The sequence below is a fragment of the Coregonus clupeaformis genome, chromosome 37 (assembly GCF_020615455.1).
Source record: "Coregonus clupeaformis isolate EN_2021a chromosome 37, ASM2061545v1, whole genome shotgun sequence".
Classification (NCBI taxonomy): Eukaryota; Metazoa; Chordata; class Actinopteri; order Salmoniformes; family Salmonidae; genus Coregonus; species Coregonus clupeaformis.
In genome coordinates, this window is record NC_059228.1 from 28,726,225 (window position 1) to 28,754,171 (window position 27,947).

Here is a 27,947-nt window from a genome sequence, read left to right on the forward strand (position 1 = left end):
TCTTGTGGCTGAATGGAAGCAAGTCCCCGCAGCAATGTTCCAACATCTAGTGGAAAGCCTTCCCAGAAGAGTGGAGGCTGTTATAGCAGCAAAAGGGGGACTAACTCCATATTAATGCCCATGATTTTGGAATGAGATGTTTGACGAGCAGGTGTCCACATACTTTTTGTCATGTAGTGTAATTTCAGAGCCTAGCATCCTGCCAAGGCTCATGCAAGGCTACTCACGTACTTTATGACAACACTGATGTTTGCAACACCTTGATTTTATATATCCAATAGGACCTCAGATTTATACTTCCACAAATACAGAAGGTAGCCTGGCGTTTGCAACGCCAGGGTTGTAGGTTCGATTCCCACGGGGGGCCAGTAATAATGTATGCACTCACTAACTGTAAGTCGCTCTGGATAAGAGCGTCTGCTAAATGACTAAAATGTAAATGTAAGAGTCTGCTGCCCTGAGCCTCCACAACTCTAAGGGGATATGAATCAATGAATGGATTAGTTGTCCGTTAAGTGGTAATCATGCATTCCTACTCTCCACAGGGACACCCAATGATTCCTCCACAGCTTGACCCCACACAGCCAAGGAGATGCCAGATGACAGGAGGTCAGGAGGGTACGAGGCTCAGGCTGCATCTCATTCCACAGAGAATTCCTCCCTTCTATACCCCCTAAGTTAGTCCCCCTGTCCAGATCTGATAGGAACGGATAGGTGGAAGCAATATGGACACGTACTATGGTACAGTGAGGGAAAAAAGTATTTGATCCCCTGCTGATTTTGTACGTTTGCCCACTGACAAAGAAATGATCAGTCTATCATTTTAATGGTAGGTTTATTTGAACAGTGAGAGACAGAATAACAACAACAAAATCCAGAAAAATGCATGTAAAAAATGTTATAAATTGATTTGCATTTTAATGAGGGAAATAAGTATTTGACCCCCTCTTAATCAGAAAGATTTCTGGCTCCCAGGTGTCTTTTATACAGGTAACAAGATTCCAAACTCTCCACCATGGCCAAGACCAAAGAGCTCTCCAAGGATGTCAGGGACAAGATTGTAGACCTACACAAGGCTGGAATGGGCTACAAGACCATCGCCAAGCAGCTTGGTGAGAAGGTGACAACAGTTGGTGCGATTATTCGCAAACGGAAGAAACACAAAAGAACTGTCAATCTCCCTCGGCCTGGGGCTCCATGCAAGATCTCACCTCGTGGAGTTGTAATGATCATGAGAACGGTGAGGAATCAGCCCAAAACTACACGGGAGGATCTTGTCAATGATCTCAAGGCAGCTGGGACCATAGTCACTAAGAAAACAATTGGTAACACACTACGCCGTGAAGGACTGAAATCCTGCAGCGCCCACAAGGTCCCTCTGCTCAAGAAAGCACATATACAGGCCCGTCTGAAGTTTGCCAATGAACATCTGAATGATTCAGAGGAGAACTGGGTGAAAGTGTTGTGGTCAGATGAGACCAAAATCGAGCTCTTTGGCATCAACTCAACTTGCCGTGTTTGGAGGAGGAGGAATGCTGCCTATGACCCCAAGAACACCATCCCCACCTGCAAACATGGAGGTGGAAACATTATGCTTTGGGGGTGTTTTTCTGCTAAGGGGACAGGACAACTTCACCGCATCAAAGGGACGATGGACGGGGCCATGTACCGTCAAATCTTGGGTGAGAACCTCCTTCCCTCAGCCAGGGCATTGAAAATGGGTCGTGGATAGGTATTCCAGCATGACAATCACCCAAAACACACGGCCAATGCAACAAAGGAGTGGCTCAAGAAGCAGCACATTAAGGTCCTGGAGTGGCCTAGCCAGTCTCCAGTCCTTAATCCCATAGAAAATCTGTGGAGGGAGCTGAAGGTTCGAGTTGCCAAACGTCAGCCTCGAAACCTTAATGACTTGGAGAAGATCTGCAAAGAGGAGTGGGACAAAATCCCTCCTGAGATGTGTGCCAACCTGGTGGCCAACTACAAGAAACGTCTGACCTCTATGATTGCCAAGAAGGGTTTTGCCAACAAGTACTAAGTCATGTTTTGCAGAGGGGTCAAATACTTATTTCCCTCATTAAAATGCAAATCAATATATAACATTTTTGACATGCGTTTTTCTGGATTTTTTTTTGTTATTCTGTCTCTCACTGTTCAAATTAACCTACTATTAAAATTATAGACCGATAATTTCTTTGTCAGTGGGCAAACGTACAAAATCAGCAGGGGATCAAATACTTTTTTCCCTCACTGTATATGTGAATGTGAGTGAAGAATTCCTTCCTGTAAGAAGCAAAAAAGCCCAAACGGAGCAGGAAAGGGTAATATATTATTCATGATATAATGCTTTAATCTTGTATTTTCATGTTTGACTTGTTTGCTATACTTGATTGTTTGGATATGGACCCCAAAGTCACTTGCATCACAACCCAAGCTATTTCAAGACAAAGAGTTTCTTCATATAGCAGGTTTAAGACCACTATAGAAATATGGAACAGTTTGCTATAGTTTATTATTATCAGGAGGATAGGATGAATCCTCTAAAGTAACCTCAATACACACACACATCTCTACAATCACTCCTTGACAACAACCACCATCACCATCGCCTGACCACCACTGTATTGATCCAAATAGCTCAACCCAACCCAACCAGGTCTCTGAAGTGGCTGAGGTTACTGGCTGAAGTCATAATAACAACACAATAACAAACCCATATGTACACATTGAAATACACTAGGGTGGGGAATCAATGCAAGGCACATTATACAGCCGACAATGCAGCTTTTAAAGGCATTTTCCGGACGAAACAGCTGATGCCTGGAGCCAAAATGGACACAATGGCAGAGCTCTTTTTTATTGTGGCACGGCATCAGTGAGATTCAAACCTATAATTTTATGTTCTCTATTTTATTAATGAAATATTTTATTAATGAAATACCAAAACAATTATGTTTTTTTAATCAAGTTTCTTAAATGTGATGAGAATGTTCCAAAGCGAAGCAACAATCCTGCACCATTCCCAGAAAGTTGCTGGGAATTTAGTGTTACCTAACTGGCAACCAGCAAGTTATTGTTAACTTTACAGTAACTTCCAGTGATTTACTGTACCGTCACTGGAATTTTCAGATGACAACAATAGGCAAATTGATCAACAACCCACTTGCAACTAGCTGACAGTAAGTTATTGAAAATTAAACAGTAACTTCCTGGTGACCAGCTGCCATTAAGTTACTGTGAAATGCACATTAATCTCTTAACAGCGCAGCTCTTCATTGTCACAAGCTCTCACAAAGATTGTAGAACTGGAAATTAACAAATTAGATGCTCAACCTTCATCAACATATCAATAAACCACTTCAACTGGTACAACACTTCCACTAACGGTTGGTACAAAAACAACATATTTTAGACCATGCCCCAAATACGCTAATGAGCCCCGCCAGCATATTGCCCCCACTGACATTTCAAAGTGCAGTAATAATTGTATCTTATATTCAATACTTTGGGTAGAAAATGTGCTATTATAATAGACTATCCACACAAATACTTAAAAAGATACCGAATAACCAGTGCCATGTGAGTTCTTATGTGTAACTTTGACCTTTTCGTACCCCAGGGAACAACGCTGTTGCGTAACCATACCATTATTTTTGAGAGTGTGTGAAAATAGGTTCTTGGTAATAAATATGTACCTGGTGGCACTGCAGAAATACTGATGCACTCCCCACCTAGACGTTGCAAGTTCAAATCCACAGAGTATTTTTGCACACTTTATGTCAAGTGTCTTTGAGCACTACTATTTTTACGTTGGTGTTGTCAGATAGTCACAAAATTATTGACTTGATATTGGGAAACTTTTAGCAAAGTGCAGAAATGTATTCTTCCCAATAAGTCTATGGCCAATCTCCATCACACCAACAGATATGGTGGCGTAGCATGAAATGTCAGGTTGCTGGCAACCAAGTCCCAGTAGAGGTTGAGTCCCAAGTGTGCTCACAGTACACCATTTAACAAGATTGTACTGCATCACTTAGCATGTAAAATTACAATATCTTACCGGCTACTGAGTGGCAGTAAAAATACAGTCAATATAATTTACAAGAGTGTACTGTTATGAGAAAACAGCAGCATACTGTCATTTTACAGCAATAACATCTTCACGTTCTCGTATATATACTTTATTTGTCTCTTGTATTGTCACTGACCTGGTGGCGCAGCAGGAAATTCAAGTAGTTACCAACCAATAGGTTCTGAGTTCAAATCCTAAGTCAGGTAACAGTGCAGTTAACTGTAAGTTAGCATAAAACAATGATACCAAAGATTACACTAAGTATTTGTTACCGTAAAATGACTACAGTAGCATTTTTGGTACTGTAAATCAATTATAGTAACATTATTGGATACCGTAAAATACAGTACGGTAGCATACTCTACCTTTTTTTCTTACAGGTAACTGGCTGCCAGTAAGTTACTGTAAAAACAACAGGACATTTTTACAGTGTAGCATCCTGATCTAAACCCAAACCTCAGCTTTTAGAAGGAAGCGTCAGTCAGCAGAATGACTCTCTGCTGTACATTCTGTTCTGGCCACACAGTTCAGAGACAGACAGAAACAACATAATAATCACCCGTCAACTGGAAAAGACAAAGGACCTGAATAAGGAAAAGTTCTATATACTTCTTTGGAGGACGTGTAATTAACGGTTACAGTCCACAAATAATGAGCCCAAGCCAAGATACGATGATCCCTTCCTCTTCCTAGATAATCCCCAAGCCAAATCTCTGCTTTAACCCTTTGTCTCTCAGTATTAGAATTATGCTGTCTTTATTACATGGTTCCATCTACTGTATAAAGCATAGGATAATACTGAGAATTATGAGCTACTTATACATGTTTTTCAACAAACATGACAAGACATTGCAGTCACCACCAGTCTCATTCTGCATCAGCTTTACCGGCAGTAGGGTCCACTACTCCTCAATATCCATATGAGAAGAACGGATACCCTGATGCATTTTAAGTTTCCTCCCTCATGCTGATTTGAATACAGCCGTGCATTGTTGGGGTCAGTTCTGTCATGTTGGGGTCAGTTCTGCCATGTTGGGGTCAGATTTGCTTGACTTGTACTGTCTGCTCAACAATAAGCCTGGGGTTTGCACACACACATACACATTGTAGCCAGACCACTAGTGTCACTAGCTCACCATCAAATAACCACTCTATTCCTCTGCTCTGACAGACACAACTCTAACGCAGAGATGCGAGAGCACATTGCCCTGTTGACCTCTAACAAAAACAAAACAGCACACAGAAACCCCATGTCAGACAACAATACAAGCAGCCTCTTAGCCACCAACAATGAATAGATATTACATACAGAGACAAACAAGAGCAAAGAGTAACAGTAAGATGTACAAGAACGATAAGGTTCTACATAAGCCTTTTCTGTCTGTGTTTCATAATGCTCTGGTGTACAAGAACGATAAGGTTCTACATAAGCCTTTTCTGTCTGTGTTTCAAAATGCTCTGGTAACAGTCACAAGCATCTCACCCATTGTCTTGAACATATTATAAACACTGAAAACGTCCTAATACGTAAATGTACAGTCTTACCCCCAAAAGGCAGGGCAACAATGTCAGCCTTTAGTAAGTCCAGGGCAAAGATCATTCTTCCCAAAGGCTACACTATCTTAGATGAAGTCGACCAGACCAGTACTCCAGGCTTTCTGGCTGCAGTGGAGTCCCATGGTAGAGTGCAGAACGGTACCCTGGTCATCCTTCTGTTTGTAAACACAGCCTGCAGCAGTGTAACACAGCCCCCATGTGACCCCACACTCCAGCAAATCAAAGGAGCTCTGCTCAGAAAACCAACACACACCCCCACTACCGCACGGACACATACATCCACACACTCAAACACTGATCGCACAGGCGCACACACACGCACATCAAAACAGGAGCAGACATGGATAAGGTATAGCATCCAGACCTGGAGTATTTGAACAGAGCCCATGCAGCAGACACAGACAGGGCACACATAGAGGATGAGGCAAGGGCAGATGTTGTTGTAGACACACATGGCTGTAGCCTTGCTCAGTGATTTGGCATAAAGAGAGCAGCAGCTGCCCACCACAGCCGTTTGTTATTAGGCGTGAGAGAGAGAGAGAGAGTGTGTGTGTGTGTGTGTGTGTGTGTATGCATGCCCCAGCCAGTCACATGTTTCTTTTGATCACTGAGCAGATAATGGCCTGAATAGTGGCCTGCAGCCTTACTAATCCTACCTACAGCAGCCCTAATGAGTGCCACTAAATGGCTGCTGACATTACCTATAGAGTACAGGGTTTTTAACTGACATCACCTATACAGGATGGGTTTTTTAATTGACACCACCTACAGTGCATTCGGAAAGTATTCAGTCCCCTTGACTTTTTCCATATTCTGTTTCGTTACGTTAATATTTTTCCACATCAATCTCCACACAATACCCCATAATGACAAAGTAAAAACAGGTTATTAGAAACTGTTGCATATTTATAAAAAAACTAAAACAGAAATACCTTATTTACATAAATATTCAGACCCTTTGCTATGAGACTTGAAATTGAGCTCAGGTGCATCCTGTTTCCATTGATCATCCTTTAGATGTTTCTTCAACTTGATTGGAGTCTTCCTGTGGTAAATTCAATTGATTGGACATGATTTGTGAAGGCACACACCTGTCTATATAAGGTCCCACAGTTGACAGTGCAGGTCAGAGCAAAACCCAACCCATGAGGTGGAAGGAATTGTCTGTAGAGCTCCAAGACAGGATTGCGTCAAGGAACAGATCTTGGGAAGTGAAACAAAACATTTCTGCAGCATTGAAGGTCCCCAAGAACACAGTGGGCTCCATCATTCTTAAATGGAAGAAGTTTGGAACCACCAAGACTCTTCCTAGAGCTGGCCGCCTGGCCAAACTCAGCAATCGGGGGAGAAGGGCCTTGGTCAGGGAGGTGACCAAGAACCCGATGTTCACTCTGACATAGCTCCAGAGTTCCTCTGTGGAGATGGGAGAACCTTCCAGAAGGACAACCATCTCTGCAGCACTCCACCAATCAGGCCTTTATGGTAGAGTGGCCAGACGGAAGCCACTCTTCAGTAAAAGGCACGACAGCCCGCTTGGAGTTTGCCAAAAGGCACCTAAAGGACCCTCGGACCATGAGAAACAAGATTCTCTGGTCTGATAAAACCAAGATTGAACTCTTTGGCCTGAATGCCAAGCATCAAGTCTGGAGGAAACCTGGCACCATCCCTACGGTGAAGCATGGTGGTGGCAGCATCATGCTCTGTGGATGTTTTTCAGCAGCAGGGACTGGACAACTAGTCAGGATCAAGGGAAAGATGAACGGAGCAAAGTATAGAGAGATCCTTGATGAAAACCTGATACACAGCACTCAGGACCTCAGACTGGGGCAAAGGTTCCCCATCCAACAGGACAACGACCCTAAGCACACAGCCAAGACAATGCAGGAGTGGCTTCGGGTAAGTCTCTGAATGTCCTTGAATGGCCCAGCCAGAGCCCGGACTTGAACCCGATCTAACATTTCTGGAGAGACCTGAAAATAGCTGTGCAGCGATGGTCCCCATCCAACCTGACTTGAGCTTGAGAGGAACTGCAGAGAAGAATGGGAGAAACTTCCCAAATACAGATGTGCCAAGCTTGTAGCGTCATACCTAAAAAGAACCGAGGCTGTAATTGCTGCCCAAGGTGTTTCAACAAAGCACTGAGTAACGGGTCTGAATACTTACGGTGAGGGAAAAAAGTGTTTGATCCCCTGCTGATTTTGTACGTTTGCCCACTGACAAAGACATGATCAGTCTATAATTTTAATGATAGGTTTATTTGAACAGTGAGAGACAGAATAACAACAAAAAAATCCAGAAAAACGCATGTCAAAATTTGGGATTTGAGATCAAATGAGCAATACGACTCAATAGTACAGAATATCACCTTCTATTTGAGGGTATTTTCATACATATGTTTATTTCTTAGACATGAAAGTACTTTTCTTTCCAAGTGAGCAGAGAATAAGTTTCCAAACCCTTCTAAATTCATCTTGATCCTGCCATGGTTAAGAAAATTCATGAATGGATCATTAATAATGACGAGTATGAAAGTTAAGCTACAACAACAGATGCTAACCTCTCATCATTACCAATAACAGGAAAGATTAGCATTTTTGTGGGGGTATCATCTTTGTCTCTCTGTAACTTCGTCACTCAACTTTCTCACACAAATAATTGATCAGAATCCTTGATGGATTCAAGGCCTTAGCAGTTTACAAAACAAAACAGTACTTTTTTTCACATACAGTTGAAGTCGGAAGTTTACATACAGCTTAGCCAAATACATGTAAACTCAGTTTTTCACAATTCCTGACATTTAATCCTAGTAAAAATTCCCTGTCTTAGGTCAGTTAGGATCACCACTTTATTTTAAGAATGTGAAATGTCAGAATAATAGTAGAGAGAATGATTTATTTCAGCTTTTATTTCTTTCATCACATTCCCAGTGGGTCAGAAGTTTACATACACTCAATTAGTATTTGGTAGCTTTGCCTTTAAATTGTTTAACTTGGGTCAAACGTTTCGGGTAGCCTTCCACAAGCTTCCCACAATAAGTTGGGTGAATTTTGGCCTATTCCTCCTGACAGAGCTGGGGTGACTGAGTCAGGTTTGTAGGCCTCCTTGCTCGCACACGCTTTTTCAGTTCTGCCCAAAAATGTTCTGTAGCATTGAGGTCAGGGCTTTGTGATGGCCACTCCAATACCTTGACTTTGTGGTTCTTAAGTCATTTTGCCACAACTTTGGAAGTATGCTTGGGGTCATTGTCCATTTGGAAGACCCATTTGCGACCAAGATTTAACATTCTGACTGATGTCTTCAGATGTTGCTTCAATATATCCACATAATTTTCATTCCTCATGATGCCATCTAAGTGCACCAGTCCCTCCTGCAGCAAAGCACACCCACAGCATGATGCTGCCACCACCGTGCTTCACAGTGGGATGGTGTTCTTCGCCTTGCAAGCGACCCCCTTTTTCCTCCAAACAGAACGATGGTCATTATGGCCAAACAGTTCTATTTTTGTTTCATCAGACTAGAGGACATTTCTCCAAAAAGTACGATCTTTGTCCCCATGTGCAGTTGCAAACCGTAGTCTGGCTTTTTTATGCGGTTTTGGAGCAGTGGCTTCTTCCTTGCTGAGCAGCCTTTCAGGTTATGTTGATATAGGACTTGTTTTACTGTAGATATACAGTGGGGAGAACAAGTATTTGATACACTGCCGATTTTCCTGATATTTTTGTACCCGTTTCCTCCAGCATCTTCACAAGGTCATTTGCTGTTGCTCTAGGAGACAGAACGCGTCTCCTTCCTGAGCGGTATGACAGCTGCGTAGTCCCATGGTGTTTATACCTGCGTACTATTGTTTGTACAGATGAACGTGGTATCTTCAGGCATTTGGAAATTGCTCCAAAGGATTAACCAGACTTGAGAAAAAATTTCTGAGGCACTGAGTTTGAAGGTAGGCCTTGAAATACATCCACAGGTACACCTCCAATTGACTCAAATGATGCAATTAGCCTATCAGAAGCTTCTAAAGCCATGACATCATTTTCTGGAATTTTCCAAGATGTTTAAAGGCACAGTCAACTTAGTGTATGTAAACTTCTGACCCACTGGAATTGTGATACAGTGAATTATAAGTGAAATAATCTGTCTGTAAACAATTGTTGGAAAAATTACTTGTGTCATGCACAAAGTAGATGTCCTAACCGACTTGCCAAAACTATAGTTTGTTAACAAGAAATTTGTGGAGTGGTTGAAAAACGAGTTTTAATGACTCCAACCTAAGTGTATGTAAACTTCTGACTTCAACTGTATCTGCATGGCTTTTCCTAATCCTACTGACATGGATCCCATACTATTGGCTTTGGGTGCAGAATGGCTATAATTGTTTTGCCTAAGATAAATGTTCATATTCCAAGAAAGTGTGTACCCTCTTGGCAAAAACTGGTTGAATCAATGTTGTTTCCACGTCATTTCAATCAAAAATATATATGCGATGACGTTGAATTAACGTGGAAAACTGATTGGATTTGCAAAAAGACCGCAACGTAAGAGCATTTCATATTTTTTTACCCAAGTTTTGACCTGAATTTTTTTGTCGATTTCACGTTGAATTCACATTAGGTGACAACTCAATCAAATGTGAATCAAATCAAAACGTTGAACTGACGTCTGTGCCCAGTGGGTAATGTCTCATTCTTTGAGTCACTGATTGACAGGAGGTCATCTCTGTGTGTTTTCCAGGAAGCTTACCATTGATACCAGTCTCTAAACAGCTATAAAACACTTAGATGGTCATTATTGGCAATCCCTCTGCTAGACACACTGCTACAGCATATGAATGTGATGTGGGCGCATTTGGGCTGAGGATAAGCACTGTAGTACAAAAAAAAGATTTCAACTAAAAAGGGTGTGTTCATATAGCAGGTTTAAGACCACTATAGAAATATGGAACAGTTTGCTATAGTTTATTATTATCAGGAGGATAGGATGAATCCTCTAAAGTAACCTCAATACACACACACATCTCTACAATCACTCCTTGACAACAACCACCATCACCATCGCCTGACCACCACTGTATTGATCCAAATACCTCAACCCAACCATGTCTCTGAAGTGGCTGAGGTTACTGGCTGAAGTCATAATAACAACACAATAACAAACCCATATGTACACATTGAAATACACTAGGGGGAGGATTCAATGCAAGGTGTGTTATAACGCCGCACGTTATGGTAAATGATGTCGGCCCAACTTAAAATATCTTTACAAATCTGTTATATAGTGCGCTGTACTATAACACGCTTTGCATTGACTCTGGACTATGGGCGATTCCACGCCAGGATAGCCCAAATATATATTGGGAATCTAAGATTGTTCTTGTAATTTTCACATAAAGTTCATTGGGAGAAAGGATGTTTGACATGCTTTTTTTCCCAGAAAAATTGTTTGTGATACAAATGTAAAAAGCTTGTTAAACATCCTTCCTCCCAATGAATTTTCTATGTGAGAATTGCCAGATCAATCTGAAATACCTAAATTATTTCAGGCTATCCTGTCGTGGAATCACCCCTAAGAGATCTGAGAAGTTCAAGGGGTTCATTACGCAAATGTTCCAACAGAACTCAGAGAGAAAGGACACTAAAGCCCTGTTTATACCTTGTTCTAACATGTGTCCTTAGTCCTGATCTTGTCCACATTCTGATTGTGCCCTAATTTATAGACAGGTCTATACGAGTAAAATAAACATTGTGATCTGATTGTGATCCAGAGGCAGTCAGGGACCAATGGTGTTTGGATATCTTACAAGTATAGATGTGGCTGCACAGTGAACCATTTAAAATCATCAATATATTGCCCTCTAAAATCATTGACAGCTGGCACCATTGACTTATGGCATCAATATGTTTCTTAAAATAAATAATAATATTATTTTGAAGGAATATCTGTCAAATAATTTGCATACAGGGAGGGACCAGGAAATCTGGTCACAATGCAGATACGGGACGGATAAGAGGCACGTAACACACGTGCAGGTGCAAAAATGTGCGCACAATCAGAATGTGGACAAGGTCAGGACACAGGACGCATGTTAGAACTAGGTATAAACGGGGCTTAAGTGATATGCTAACTTCACATTAGTTAACAAGCTTGAGAGTGTGTCGTGTGTTTGTGTGTGTGTGTGTGGGAGCCAGCATGCTGGGCTATTTGCTAAGTATCCTCTCGCTCTGTGAATTAATCAGGCAGGGTCTGTTGAAGAGGGCTCTCTTGTTGCTGGTATGCATTGTGGGAGCGAGGAAGCGTCAGATGGATGGAATTTCAATGAAGTGAGCCCCCTTCTTATCTCAGGCAATGTCATTCCCCTGGTATCGGGGTCCGCATTCTGAGCATAGCGCTCGCTCAGCTTGTACTTCTCGGCTTGAGCTGATTCTAACAGGGCTCAAACATTAACTAATGCTCAATCCACATACATGCTCAAATGGAGTTATATTATAGCAGCCAATTAACGTAATCCATAAAGAAAACCCCACCATATTGAAAGCATAAACCTTAGCAGATTCCTCCAACGTCTCTGCACCTTGCTAACCACCATCACAATGTTTCCCCAGATTACGCTGACATAATGTCACTTTGACAGTGCAAGAACGTTCAGACTTTGTCAGAAAAGCAGAGCGACAAATAGGTACTGAAAACAGTCACAAAGCAAAAAAGTTAGTTTACTGTAGAAACTGAACACAGTTGGGCTACAATCAGACCCCAAAACCAGTAGAGGCTGCTGAGAGGAGGACGGCTCATGGTAATGGCTGGAATGGAGTAAATGGAATGGTATCAACCGCATGGAAACCACGTTTGATACCATTCCACTGAATCTATTCCAGACATTATTATGAACCGTCCTCCCCTCAGCAGCCTCCACTGCCCAAAACAAAGCAAAGAGCCTGTGTTGGAGCTGAAGTTGTAACTTTCCTTTAGCATGGCCCAACCTACCTCAGGAAGAACAGTCAGGTCCTACCAGTAGACCACTTGGATCCACCACCTTCCACACATGGCCTCTGATTGGGAGACTCAAATCCACCTAAAGAGCCTGGCCCGCTCCTACTCAGACCCATTCACTGGAAACACCAGCATACTGCTCCAGTACTGTGCATCTTCTCTGGTCTTTTCTGTGGCTGACCCACTTCTATTGTACCTCTCGCTGTCCCCTCTCTCTCTCTCCTCGTAAAGCGCAGCAGCTTACTCCTGCTAGACCGCTGATTGTTTGTCTAAATGGCAGTAGACTTCCTCCTATTCTTTCCCAACTTAGTTTAGTTTTCCTGCCTCTACCTGACTGTTTCCCTGGGCTGGACTAAAAATAGGGCCCACACAAGGTAAAGTGGAAAAGAGCAGGGCAGGAAATGTGTGACAATAAGCTCTCTCTCTCTCTCTCTCTCTCTCTCTCTCTCTCTCTCTCTCTCTCTCTCTCTCTCTCTCTCTCTCTCTCTCTCTCTCTCTCTCTCTCTCTCTCTCTCTCTCTCTCTCTCTCTCTCTCTCTCTCTCTCTCTCTCTCTCTCCCTCCCTCCCTCCCTCCCTCCTCCCTCTCTCCTCTCCCTCTCCCTCTCCCTCTCCGTAAATTAAAGTAAAAACATTCAGAAATAAATCAGAGATAAATCACTCAAAGCGATGGGGCTGAAACTATTTGGCCCTCAGCAATAGGAGCCCAATCAATTCCCTATCTCTGGAACAGCAAAGACAGAGGCAGCATGTACCAGACACTTAGGGAGCCCATCCGTGTTCAGTCAACTTCAGTGTGTGTGTGTGTGTGTGCGCATGTGCGTGAGAATGCTGCCAACCCAGCCCCCTCTGACGCTGCACACATCGTTTTGTCTCCTTCAGAGTCTAAAGAAATCCCCTAAACAAAAACAATGACTGCATATCCTGCCGCTTGGGCGTGCAAGTAACAAGCAACAATGGACCATGGGCTTTTGCAGAACATCCCCACCCATTGACACTGCATTACCACAAGTCTTACTTTCAATGTCTGCTCTCATTTGAAGATGTGCCTTTACTTCAATGATACTGGTGACATATGGGTATGCAGCCTTTTGACATAAAGATACAATATTGAGGCAATGTGTGACTTTTCCACACTAGCATCCATTCACATATGGAGAAAAAAATATGTTGGTAGCAGTTTCAACTACTCCAAGAAGAGTGTGTTGATGGCTATGGTTTTCTTGGGACTAGAAATCTTGATAAAAGGATTACTAATGATTAATGTCTTTGCCCTCCAATGCAGTTAGTCTGGTCCAACAGAATATCATTCCTTAAATCAAAAAGTCACAACATTGTCTATATGACAAATAGATTTGTCCCAGTTTTGGATTTGCGCAACACTTATTGTGAACGGTATGTGGACATTTTCAAAATGTTGTCATCTGTCCTCCCTTTCCCATCTCATTCTGTATTATGTATCATTATAAGTTCTTCTTGTTTTGAAAAGCATTGTTGTACAGTAGGTCCCACTGTTTTGTCATGCAGTTCACTTCATCTATTATGTAAGATCATTGACTTACAAGGGTATGATTAATGCATGCAAGTCTTCATTCTGTATTTGGTCCTCTTGTCAAGATACGTCAATGTTTCAAGCTCGCTCTGAAATTTCGCAACAAACAGAAAACAAAAAATCATGTGTTTCCAGCAACGGGGAGTTTTCTTACTGATCCAGAACAATTATCTCAGATAGAGAAGGTGGACGACATACAGTAGAATGTGTTGCATTGTGGGAAATCTTGTTATTCCACATGAGTTGTGGTGAGTAGTTACCTGTAAACAGAGGCTCTTGCACATGGGCCGCTGGGGTCTGGGGTGGGGCATCAGGACAGTGGGGGGACATAGCACATGGGCCCTCTGATGGTTGCTAAGTGCTTTCTGCTGTTACACCGACGTCATACGTCTGTTATTAAGGGAAGTGGTGGTGGTAGGGGGTAGTGGATGGGATATTTATCTCTTTCTCCTCCTATCAAATGGTGGCAGAACTGGCACGTGCACAAGCATACTCCTAGAAAAGGGATTCTCAACCAGGGGGGCCCTGGACTCTAAAGGGCCTCAATTAATTTCCAAGTGGTATTCATGGACAAGCAGGGAAGAAAAATGAAATCAAAAACATTTGTGGAAGAGCACTGTCTGACTGGACAACTACACATAAAACAATAAATATAAAGTAAATACAGTATATAGGTCAGAGGCCAGCCAAACTGGACATCAGCAAATACAAAAAGAGACAGTGTGCAAAGCCACAACTTCAAACTACCTGTTTACTAAGTATTAACATTCTTTCTTTCTAGCATGTTCCTACTTTTGTCCAGGAAGTATAGCACTACTCACACATCCTACCCTTAAACCCTTTAACCCCAGCCTTCCAGAGTAACAGACCACTCCCCTAACCGCCCCACATGTGCTACCTACACTGCCCCCCAACTGGCCTCTTCTGCCCAAAACAGAGCCCTCACCATCACAAACCTGTCTTTCACATGGCCGTTTTCTCCCTCTGTCATACTCTCCTTCGCCACAGTCAGTGAAACACAGACACCCCTGTAAGTGTGGAGCGAGTGAGCACTGCCAATCCACACACGCTCGCACCCGCAGACACTTACTCGCAGACACACACACCAGTGACGTGCAGGCAGGGCTTACTCTGTGATAATGTAATAAAAAAAAGCTGTTCTAAAAAAATATTTTGTTGTTATCTAATGTTTTCTCTCAACGATTCTGGTGTTTTTTATGCTCCTCGTGAACATGGGATAGAGTCAATAGACAACATCCCTCTGATGCATTTGATTTATCAAGCTAGAATTTTGTTTTGATGAGACTTTTAAAAAATGTTTTGAACTGCATTTTTCAGTCATTTCGATTGTTGATATGAACATATCAACATATGCCACCTTTGGTTGTAACTGTGGATGCTACACTGGTCTATAGCTGAGCTGAGTTGAGCAGTGTGTCATTTTGTCGGGTGCTATAAAATATTCTGCCATCGGAGGCTATCGCTTGTGTATCTTGGCTACATTGGTATTTGCATTTGGGGGAAATGATTTGTAAATGTAGGTTAATGTCACTCTGGTTGTTGGAGCTATCTGTTGTATGGTGAACTTGGGCTTCATCAAGGTTTATTTGTAAATCTGGCTTTGATAATAGCCAGTGCCTACCCAGCCACCGACCTCACTGCAAGTCACTAACACACACACACACACACACACACACATGAGGAGGCTGGTGGGAGGAGCTATAGGAGGACTAGCTCATTGTAATGGCTGGAATGGAATTAATGGAACGGTATCAAGCACATCAAACATATGGAAACCACATTCCAACTCTATTCCATTCCAGACATTACAATGAGCCCATCCTCCTATAGCTCCTCCCACCAGCCTCCTCTGTGTTAGTGTGTGTTAGTGACTTGCTGTGAGGTAGGTGGCACACACACACACACACACACACACACACACACACACACACACACACTATAAATAGCCCCAGAGTTGAATGGAAACAAGAGCCCCGGCCCATGGCCGCTCTGCAAATAACAATCTGTGTAGCCTTGCTGGAGAGAGATTCAGATTCAGAGTGTTTAATAGTCACAGTTGCAGTTGAGATTGCAGGGTACAGTGAATGTCCATAGTTGGTGTAGCAGGGGGGAGGGGGGAGCAGGTAGCTGACTAGTGGTGGCTATTCAGCAGCCTGATGGTCTGAGGGTAGAAGCTATTGGCCAGTGTTTCAGTTTTTGCCATGATGCTCCTGTACTGCCCGCGTCTGAATGATTGAAGCAGGGAGAACAGGCCATGGCTTGGTTGCTGGGGTCCCTGATGATCTTCTTGGCCTTCCTGCGACACCTGGTGTTGTAGGGGTCCTGTAGGACAGGCAGTGTGCACCCAATGGTGTGTTCGGCTGCACATATCACCTTCTGAAGAGCCTTGTGGTCAGTGGCGGTGGAGTTGCCTTACCAGGCTGTGATGCAGCCCGACAGTATGGTCTTGATGGTGCTCCTTTAGAACACTGTGAGTGCCCTTGGGTAATGGCCAAATTTCTTCAGCATCCTGAGGTTGAAGAGTCGCTGTCGTGCCTTCTTCACTATGGTGTCCGTGTGGTTAGACCATTTCAGCTTCTCTGACATGTGTACGGCGAGGAATTTGAAGTTATTGACCGTCTCCACGGCAGCCCCGTTGAAGTGTCCAGCCTGGTTTCTCCTGAAGTCCACAATCAACGTTGAGGGAGAGGTTGTTTACCTGGCATCACGCCTTCAGAGTGCCTACCTCCTCCCTGTAGGCTGTCTCGTCGTTGTTGGTAATTTGTATTTATTATGGATTCCCATTAACTGCTCCCAAGGCAGCAGGTACTCTTCCTGGGGTCCAGCAAAATTAAGGCAGATATACCATTTAAAAAACATTACAATACATTCACAACAGATTTCACAACACATTATGTGTGTACCCTCAGGCCCCTATACTACCACATATCTACAACACAAATTCCATGTGTACGTGTGTGTATAGTAGGCATGTTATCGTGTGTGTTTATGCATGTGTCTGTGCCTATGTTTGTGTTGCTTCACAGTCCCCGCTGTTCCATAAGGTGTATTTTTATCTGTTTTTTAAATCTAATTTTACTGCTTGCATGAGTTACTTGATGTGGAATAGAGTTCCATGTAGTCATGGCGCTATGTAGTGCTGTGCGTCTCCCATTGTCTTTTCTGGACTTGGGGACTGTGAAGAGACCTCTGGTGGCATGTCTTGTGGGGTATGCATGGAGGTCCGAGCTGTGTGCCAGTAGTTCAAACAGACAGCTTGGTGCATTCAACATGTCAATACCTCTCACAAATACAAGTAGTGATGAAGTCAATCTCTCCTCCACTTTGAGCCAGAAGAGATTGACATGCATATTATTAATGTTAGCTCTCTGTGTACATCCAAGGGCCAGCCGTGCTGCCCTGTTCTGAGCCAATTGCAATTTTCCTAAGTCCCTCTTTGTGGCACCTGACCACACGACTCAACAGTAGTCCAAGTGTGACAAAACTAGGGCCTGTAGGACCTGCCTTGTTGATAGTGCTGTTAAGAAGGCAGAGCAGCGCTTTATTATGGACAGACTTCTCCCCATCTTAGCTACTGTTGTATCAATATGTTTTGACCATGACAGTTTACAATCCACGGTTACTCCAAGCAGTTTAGTCATCTCAACATGCTAAATTTCCACATTATTCATTACAAGATTTAGTTGAGGTTTAGGGTTTAGTGAATGATTTGTCCCAAATACAATGCTTTTTAGTTTTTTAAATATTTAGGACTAACTTCCTTTCCACCCATTCTGAAAATAACTGCAGATCTTTGTTAAGTGTTGCAGTCATTTCAGTCGCTGTAGTAGCTGACGTGTATAGTGTTGAGTCATCCGCATACATAGACACACTGCCTTTACTCAAAGCTAGTGACATGTCGTTGGTAAAGATAGAAAAAGGTAAGGGGCCTACTACTGTCGCGTTATCAGTGAACTTGATGATGGAGTTGGAACTGTGTGAGGCCACGCAGTCGTGGATATACAGGGAATACAGGAGGGGACTGAGGACGCACCCTTGTGGGGCCCCGTGTTGAGGATCAGTGTGGAGGAGGTCATGTTGCCTACCTTCACCACCTGGGGGCGGCCCGTCAGGAAGTCCAGGACCCAGTTGCATAGGGAGGAGTTCAGGAGCTTTGTAATGAGCTTATAGGGCGCTATGGTATTGAAGGCCGAGCTGTAGTCGATGAACAGCATCCTCACATATGCATTCCTTTTGTCCAGGTGGGTAAGGGCAATGGCGATTGTGTCGTCCGTGGATCTGTCAGGGTGGTAGGCGAATTGGAGAGGGTTGAGTGTGTCGGGGAGGAAGGAAGTGATATGGTCTTTGACTAGCCTCTCGAAGCACTTCATGATGACGGAAGTGAGTGCTACTAGTCGGTAGTCATTCAGTTCAGTTACTTTCCCTTTCTTGAAGCAGGTAGGTATAGAGGCCTGAGCTAGGGAGAGATGAAAATGTCAGAGAACACAACAGCCAGCTGGTCTGCAAAGCTCTGAGGGCACAGATAGAGATGCTGTCTGGGCCGGCAGCCTTGCGAGGGTTAACACCTTTGAATGACTTACATACATCCTCAGTGGAGACTGTGAGTGTGTAGCCCACGTTGTCATCGGGGGCTCTCCCCGGCAGCTCAGGGTCATTGTGCTCGAATCTTCCGAAAAAGGGGTTTAGCTCGTCCGGTATGGTGACGTTGGTGACCGTGATGTGGATGGCTTTCTTTTTGTAATCCATGATCGTTAAGAGCCCCTGCCACATACGCATTGTGTCCAATCCGCCAAATTGCACCTCCACTTTGTCCCTATACTTGTGTTCCGCCATCTTGATCGATCTGCATAAGTCATATTTGTACTGTTTAACCAAACAGTACACTAGCCAATCACCTTGCCCTGTTGATAAACAGCATCTCTCTCTTTCAGAGGGAGGGAAAGGGAAAGAGTGAGATAATAATGAGAGAGAGAGAAATAGAGAGTGTGTTTGTGTAAGAGAGAGAGGGAGGGAGAAAAAAAGAAAGGTGTGGAAAGGAGGAGAGTTAGGAGGAGGATAGTGAAACATAAATCACTAGAACATGGTAGTGATTTATCTCTCCCTCTCAGTCACCTGCAGTGCTGGCCATAATTAACATCAGCTGGGAGGTGCAGGTGGAGCAGATAGTGGCGGTGGTGATATGAGAGAGAGAGAGAGAGAGAGAGAGAGAGAGAGAGAGAGAGAGAGAGAGAGAGAGAGAGAGAGGAGAGGAGGAAAGAAAGATAAGGAAGAGAGGAGGACCTGTAAAGGTTAATTATTGAAAAGTTGTATTAACAGGCTGTCTATCCCAGGCTGGTATCTGACTGGGACCTGACAGGCAATATAGGTTATAGAGGGGGGAGGACTGTCAAGTGCCTGAGGCACTCTGTGCATAGTCACTACCTATATATATTAAAAGGGGGTGATCTTTTATATTGCCTATCTAACAGTCTAGAAAGAGAAACATAAAAATAAAGTAAAGAAAGGAGTAATAAAACAAGCATGTGACTGAATGTGTCCTCCATTCTCTCAGGATCTATAGCTACTGCTGCTACTGACATCACTGACACATAGAAAGTCGGCAGTGGTAACGCTATTACTATCCATTATGATCATAGCATTACTGTCTATATTATTACCACCAATATAGCTATTCCATTATCAACTATTACACTCATATCACTAACATAATTAAACTACTGTACTGTGTTATAGGGATGTAACGATTCACCGATACGCATTGGTCCCATGTTAAAATGTTTAAGATACAACCCACTGAGCACACACTGGTTGAATCAATGCTGTTTTCACGTTATTTTTATGTGCCCAGTGGGAAGTGCACAGGTCCGTGGGAGCCCAAACGGTCCAAATGAAGCATGCATCGGTCAGAAAACCGATTCAAACGTTACGAATAGCCGGATCACTAATGTTTTTACTCAAATTGTTTTATTCAGAAAATACCTCTTATTTGTTGTGACTGAATTCATGTATATTATGTAAATGACTGTCAGATAACTGTGTGCACGCCGCACAGTGCGGGAGACAGTCTCTCACGCAAAAGAAAGGGAGGCCTATCGCTGTTCTAGGCTATTCGTACATTGTGCGGCACCTTCAGCATTCAGATGCTTGTAAAATGACTGTCACAATGTAAAATCATAGGCTTTAATAGTTGAGCGACAACCAATGTTATTTGCTGGGTTACTGTTACTAGTGGCGTGTATTCATGGATGTCAAGGGAAGCCTGGCTTCCCCTAATATTTGAAAAATAAATACATGAACATTTCAGAATTTTCCATTAATTCGCAAGTGGCTGAATCTCACTGAAGAAATCATCCAAGCGAGGGAAACAGCACGCCTCTGTCTCAGTATATGTAGCGCATGTATCTGATGCTGTCTGAACCAAAAGAGTATAACATGTTGCCACCATAGCATTTGATTGATTGATGCCAGCAAGCATTTGGTCTGCCTTGATAAAAAAAAAGTATAAAATAATTAGCCAATCAGCATTGAGCTGAGCTCAACTGTGGGTTGTCCCAGTTCAGCAAAACGCCCCCCCAAGGGAGGCCAGTTTGGATTTGGCTTCAGACCAATCAAATCACTTCCTTTGTAAAACGTAATTTGCAGAAAAACTTGTCTGTTTCTGGTCTGCTTGTGTTGATGTCCTGCACTAGCTAGCTTGCTAAATTGGCCCTTTCCTAAGCCATGGATGGAGATCGGGATTTGGACTTGTGGTTTTAACTTACTTCTCTGTACAGGCCAATGACTATAATGCCATAAACCATAAATGAATATGTTGTGCCGCTGGCCTGAGATGATTGAAGTTCAATATTTAGCCTGGATGTAGTCTAGTAGGCTCACATTAACTAGCTAGCTAGCTAACTTAGCTGGTTCATTGTTGCCCATGCGAGGAACTCAGGCTAGCAAGCATTTTAGCTAGGTAGCCTATGACAACAAAAACTAAAAGTGCCATAGACCGTTTTGCCAACATGAAAGAGAGGAGGACGGCATTTGCGTTCAACTAGTCTACAAGTAGGGTGTTTTATTTGCGCACGCACACATGCACACGCATACACACACACACACACACACACACACACACACACACACACACACATCAGTACCATGGACAGCCACATTATATTTAGCAACATAGATTGGAATAAATGTTTTGGGTATCTTTAAGTTTGTTTTCAGTGCATTAAACTAAGCATGTATAGCGCTGTTGATTTGATTTTTAAATGTTTACGTTTAAATGGTGCTAGAATAGCGGCCTTATTGTATATCACGGTGGCGTATGAACGAATGGGTTATAGAGCAAACAACGCAATTCTCACAACGTAAGTTGTAATATGGGTTTTTTACTGGCTTGGCTTGGCTTCCTCAGTGATTTTACCCACGCACCGCTACTGATTGTTACCATAACCAAATGCGCTGTAGAAAATAGTGTTTTACCGGAGTTCTGTAGGCCTAGCCTACCGGAGTGGAGTTGGACGCAACTCACATCCAACTGCTGATTGGGGTATTCAATCATTCAGATTTTATTTTAATGGTTCAGGTTCAACATAATACATACTTTTACTTTAAACAGTCAGTGTATTTGGTCATTTTTACTTGAACAGGGTAATTTCATAAAGGACATCAATAATGTTTTCGAGCTGTGCAATCATAGAGAGAAATAGTAATGGCGTCTCTTTGTAGGCACTAACTCCGCCATGGTTCATTGGACAATGCCTATTAGGAAAATGTATGGTGTTTTTGGAGGGTTTTTGGATAAATGCCGAAAATAAGGTCCGTGGTAAACACAGGCTTATGAGATTTAATACGTTTTGTTCTATGAGATAATCAGCTAACGTCACTTTTTGTGAATTTTGAAGAATTTATGTAATAATAAAAAACATATATCACATAAAGGCTTCATAATTCATAAAGGTCATGTTAACTGACTGCTATTATCTCATAGAACAACATGTATAGGATCTTTTAAGCCTATGTTAACCTCAGACCATCATTTCACAGTTTATTCCCTATTCCAAAACCTTATTCCCTATTCCAAAACCTTATTCTTTCCCCATTCATTCTTTCCCCATTCATTTTTCCCGTAACTAATTTCCTAAAATTCCAAACATCTAAACCATTTGCTTTTGAGATGGGGGTAAAATCAAAAGTTGCATTATATTAATTGGCTAAATGTCATGCTAATTTCTAAAGATAAATATTGACATAGTACTATGACAAATCATTTTTCTTTGCAAAAATTACAAGTTAATCAGTGGGTGATGGTGATTTCAGATAAAAAGTGGGGGAACAAAAAGCATAAATTGCCCCCCACCCTAATCTGATAGTGGGGTGGTAGATGCTCAGCCTTCCCTATGGCTCTGCTCAGGTGCCTACACACACCATTAACGTTGACACACACACACACTCTCTAATAGAGTGCCACTCAGCTTAGAGAAGTCATCTCAGAGAGACACAACTCCTGAGCTCCCATCAGCAGCAGTATGTGTTCATACAAAATAAAGTGCATTGAATCGTATCGAATAGCATGAAATCGATCCCCTAATCAAACCGAATCGCTCAGAATCATTTCAAACTAAAACGTATCATTCCTGTATCGTATCGGAGCCCATGTATCTAGATGCGCTTCGAATCGTTCATAAAAAGGAGAGATGCACATCCCTACTGTTTAAGCATCCTCTATGATGATTACACAAGGACAGCTTGTGTGCAAGATGTGTGATCATCATTACTGCAAGTAAGTTGCCTCATCCCCCCACAACTCCCACGTTTACTGCCTTTTATTAAATTAATGTCCTTTCATAAATCTCAATGAGTGATGACAGGCTGTCAGGGAGCCACTCCTCTGTGATGTCATCCGTCACGCTCCGAACACACGCCACGGGAATGCTGGCACAGTGCCCAGCTAGATTTACTGTCTTCAGGACAGATGGACACACACACACATACACATATACATCAACAACACTCTACTCTCACTCAAATCATTACCCTCCAACAACAGCACAGCACACTCCTGTCTCACCCATCTCTTTCAAGTCTCTACTCAACATCAACATTCATGTGAAAAGAGATTTGTCGATGATGTGCATATAGCCCAGTTGCACAGTATGACAGACACAGTAGTGATAGTCTCCAATCTCAGTTGAACAGCTGAATTTGCTTAGTAGCATATTGCTCTTACCTCTGTCTCTTCTTCAGTATGGTTTCCTCTCAGTGTTAGTCTCAGCGGAACAGGAGTAGTTGCGTACCGACTCTGGTCATGCTGTGGGGAACTGTCCACTCATGCTTAGACAGCACTGTGTGCTGTGTGGGGCGCTCTGACCGAACGAACTGCTCTCACTCCCAGCTGCTCTGGAAAGACTAAACAAAAACAGCACGCCTGAAGAGAGCTGGGAGAGGAGCATGTGATCACAGCCGTCTGTGTGCCTGCCATCTCTCTCTCTCGCTTTCTCTACCCTCGGAGCCCTCTCTTCTTCTCATTCACTCTCTCTCACTATTTTTGCTCTCTCACACACACACAATCTCTCCTCTCGTTCTCTTTCTTACTATCAGTGCTCTCTCCTACTTTCCCTCAGATCTCTCCTCTCTCGCTCTCTGGGGCTGGTGTAAATCTTTCTCCTCTCATGTCATTTGAAGCAGTTCTGGCTGCAAGAGTATAGTTATATCAGCCATCAAAGCACTCGTCCCTTCATCGCAAATCTGTCTGAAAATCCCATGTGGTTTGGATTTAAGAGACAAATCCTGAAGTGGAAAAAGAGGGTCTGTTCTGTTCAAATAGGAGCTGTATAAATCAAATGAGATACTGTACTTCAGTCTTCCTTGCCATGCCCTGGTACAGAACCGGAGAGACAGGTGGATAACAGGTGTACAGTCCAGACAAGGGGCGCGTTCCTCTGCCCAGGCGTTGCCGACACCTGCCACATCTTACAATGCCTGGATAGGTATTTTACTTATCAGCAAACCACATCATATGTTATAGCAATCTGTGACACAGTTGATGACGTGGCACGCAACCATGGGTTGATGCATGCAACATCTGAGCAGGGGAAGGCAACCAAGACCTGTCTACTGCAGGTGGCTATCAGAGCTAACGAACCTAACCCTGATACAGACGAGAACTGTTTGTGATAGCCACTGACCTGTAGGGCAAGACTAACACTGTGCAATTCGACCAATGAGAAGGGGTCCACTGCAGCATATCAAAACTAATAATAACCATACAAACAGGGCGGAGGTAGCCTATTGGTTAATAGTTTTGAGCCAGTATCCAAAAGATCTCTGTTTCGAATCCCTCCGCCGACTAGATGAAAAAAATCTGTCTATGTGCCCTTGGGCAAGGCACTTAACCTTAATTACTCCTGTAAGTCGCTCTGGATATGAGCATCTGCTAAATGACTAAAAATGTAAACATGAGAAAACGATTAAACATATTTACTATGCAAATAGCTGTCTCTTACCTTCTCCTTATGTTGGACTCAGTGCAAGGTTGCTTTAACCAAGACTACAATGCTACTACTTAAATGTAGTACTACTTGGTATAACTTATCCCTCTGACATACAGTAGCTCTTCTCTCCACTCGTTCTTTAACAGACTGCCCAGTGAGACATGATTTAGGGGACTAGAAAGCTGGACTTTTGACCTTGGAATGACTAGTTAAAGTCAGCCCTGACCATTGGCTGAGCCGATCTAGGACCTGACACCAGAAAAGATCCCAAACCCACAACAGCAACCAATCCCTCCAAAACAACATGGGCTTCGCAACGTAGGAAGTGATGCCAAATAGATAAAGGGCTTGGTGACTGAAAAAACATATCATTAACATGCTATTGGGGAGTACATCTAAATAAGCATTAAACATACAATATTCTGAAAGTGGCAGTCTACAGTGGTCAGGGTAGAAGTCAGAACACTCTTACTGTTGCAGTTATACATATTCTACAGGGTGGGCTTCCGATGTGATCGAGAAGCAACTTGGGAAATGGCTCATCTCTTCCAAATGACTTAAAAGGGGGAATTCTCGGTTGCCACCCAGGTCGTTCTCTTTTGTTCGGCAGAAAGTATGGTCAAGCCTGGCACTGGAGGTGCTATACTGAGTTTAATGCCATTTGAGTCCCCCGTCGAAGGTTTCCGCTGGCCCCTTGTCACTGTGGGAAAGACCCATCTGGGTGGCACTGGGTAGCTAGCCAGCCAGGAGGAGGGCAACAGTAACACTAAACATTTATTACCTAACTGGCTGTGGTGTCCTTTTACTCTGCCATTCATATGCTATTGGTTAGATCAGATACATAATCACAAACACACAGATTCACAATGACCAGAACCAACCACTGAGCTTTTGTCATGTCATTGTTGGCCTATATTAAGAACAGCAGCAGGAAAATAAAATGATTAATCAGGTCTTCTACGATGTGTTGACATCAGAGGTGTTGTTGCGCTATCACTGTCTATGTCAACGGAAAAAATGACAGAGGGGACACTGGAAAATGGGGCAATAGGGAGGGTGGGGGTTGAGAGGCATGTGCTGAGATCAAGATCTGTGAGCAACAAGAATGCAACAGCAACAGCAACGACAGCAGCGAGGTCATTGGTAGTTGAAGCCACTCATGAGTCTCCCTTCTATTTTGCTCTGATTAGAGAAGGGCCTTGACACCATAATGTCATGCCAATTCATATTCTATATGATGCAGAAAACAGGGAGGAGCAAACATCACCTCTGACCTAGGTATTGCTCCACTGATCAACCAGTTAATGTTAAGTGAAGTGTGGTCTCACCCTAACCCTGAGTCTACACAGGCTAATAATAGCACTAGTCTGAGGGTTATATGCAGTGACTAAAATAATGAACATTAACAATATGAATATGATATGAATTGACCATATGCAAACATTCGTGTTGGAAAGGTATGATAGAAAATGTCTTGTTGAATAAAGTAAGTTGAGTCTATTCCTTGAAACATTGAACCGCTGTAGTTTACAACAATTCTAATTTCTAAAGTGGAAGTTGGGAGAGTTTTATTCGGGTGGTTCAGTGAAACAATTATAGTTTCTGAGGTGGAAGTTGGGAGAGTTATATTTTTTTGGTGAGGGAGGCCCTGCTCTCTCCTTTCCCAGATGTTTAGTTCATTTCATTCCGATCTCCTCTGCATTATTGTAGCCATCTGCTACAGCCTGTCAACTATGCCTCTGCCTATCCCTGTTCTCTCCTCTCCGCACAGGCTACACAAACGCCTCACACCGCGTGGCTGCTGCCTCTCTAACCTGGTGGTCCCTGCACGCACCACACACCTGGAGTTCCAGGTCTCAGGCAGCCTCTGGAACTGCCGTTCTGCTGCCAACAAGGCTGACTTCATCCCAGCCTATGCTACCCTCCAGTCCCTCGACTTCCTGGCGCTGACGGAAACATGGATTACCACTGAAAACACTGCTACTCCTACTGCTCTCTCCTCGTCTGACCATGTGTTCTCGCATACCCGAGAGCATCTGGTCAGAGGGGTGGTGGCACAGGAATCCTCATCTCTCCCAAGTGGTCATTCTCAATTTTTCCCCTAACCCATCTGTCTATCTCCTCATTTGAATTCCACGCTGTCACAGTCACTAGCCCATTTAAGCTTAATATCCTTGTCATCTATCGCCCTCCAGGTTCCCTTGGAGAGTTCATCAATGAGCTTGACGCCTTGATAAGTTCCTTTCCTGAGGATGGCTCACCCCTCACAGTTTTGGGGGATTTCAACCTCCCTACGTCTACATTTGACTCATTTCTCTCTGCCTCCTTCTTTCCACTCCTCTCCTCTTTTGACCTCACCCTCTCACCGTCCCCCCTACTCACAAGGCAGGCAATACGCTTGACTTCATCTTTACTAGATGTTGCTCTTCTACTAATCTCACTGCAACTCCCCTCCATGTCTCCGACCACTACTTTGTATCCTTTTCTCTCTCGCTCTCCTCCAACACTACTCACTCTGCCCCTACACAGATGGTAACGCGCCGCCGCAACCTTCGCTCTCTCTCTCCCACTACTCTCTCCTCTTCCATCTTATCATCTCTTCCCTCTGCTCAATCCTTCTCCCTCCAATCTCCTGATTCTTCCTCCTCAACCCTCCTCTCCTCCCTTTCTGCATCCTTTGACTCCCTGTGTCCCCTATCCTCCCGGCTGGCTCGGTCCTCCCCTCCAGCTCCGTGGCTTGATGACTCATTGCGAGCTCACAGAACAGAGCTCCGGGCAGCTGAGCGGAAATGGAAGAAAACTAAACTCCCCTGCCGACCTGGCATCTTTTCACTCCCCTCCTCTCTACATTTTCTTCATCTGTTTCTGCTGCTAAGGCCACTTTCTACCACTCTAAATTCCAAGCATCTGCCTCTAACCCTAGGAAGCTCTTTGCCACATTCTCCTCACTGCTGAATCCTCCCCCCACCCCCCTCCCTCTCTGTGGATGACTTCGTCAACCACTTTGAAAAAGAAGGTTGACGACATCCGATCCTCGTTTGTTAAGTCTAATGACACTGCTGGTCCTGCTCACACTGCCCTACCCTATGCTTTGACTTCTTTCTCCCCTCTCTCTCCAGATAAAATCTTGCGACTTGTGACTGCAGGCCGCCCAACAACCTGCCCGCTTGACCCCATCCCCTCCTCTCTTCTCCAGACCATCTCCGGTGACCTTCTCCCCTACCTCACCTCGCTGATCAACTCATCCTTGACCGCTGGCTATGTCCCTTCCGTCTTCAAGAGAGCG

At 43.5% G+C, this 27,947-nt stretch overlaps 1 protein-coding gene across 2 annotated transcripts in view; it reads right to left on the reverse strand.

Annotated features, from left to right (window-relative positions):
• The window catches only part of rasgrp3 (RAS guanyl releasing protein 3 (calcium and DAG-regulated)), a 49,849-nt gene extending 25,075 nt beyond the window's left edge, over nt 1-24,774 (reverse strand). Inside the window, exons 1-2 of one of the 2 annotated variants that reach the window (XM_041866643.1) lie at nt 24,674-24,774; nt 23,398-23,576 (exon numbers count right to left, since the gene is read on the reverse strand). The gene's annotated coding sequence lies outside the window, so the exon portion shown is untranslated. Of the gene's footprint in view, nt 1-12,604; nt 12,884-23,397; nt 23,577-24,673 lie in introns of those variants that run through there. The other variant, XM_041866645.2, reaches the window with a different exon arrangement.
• Nucleotides 24,775-27,947: the final 3,173 nt, after the last annotated feature.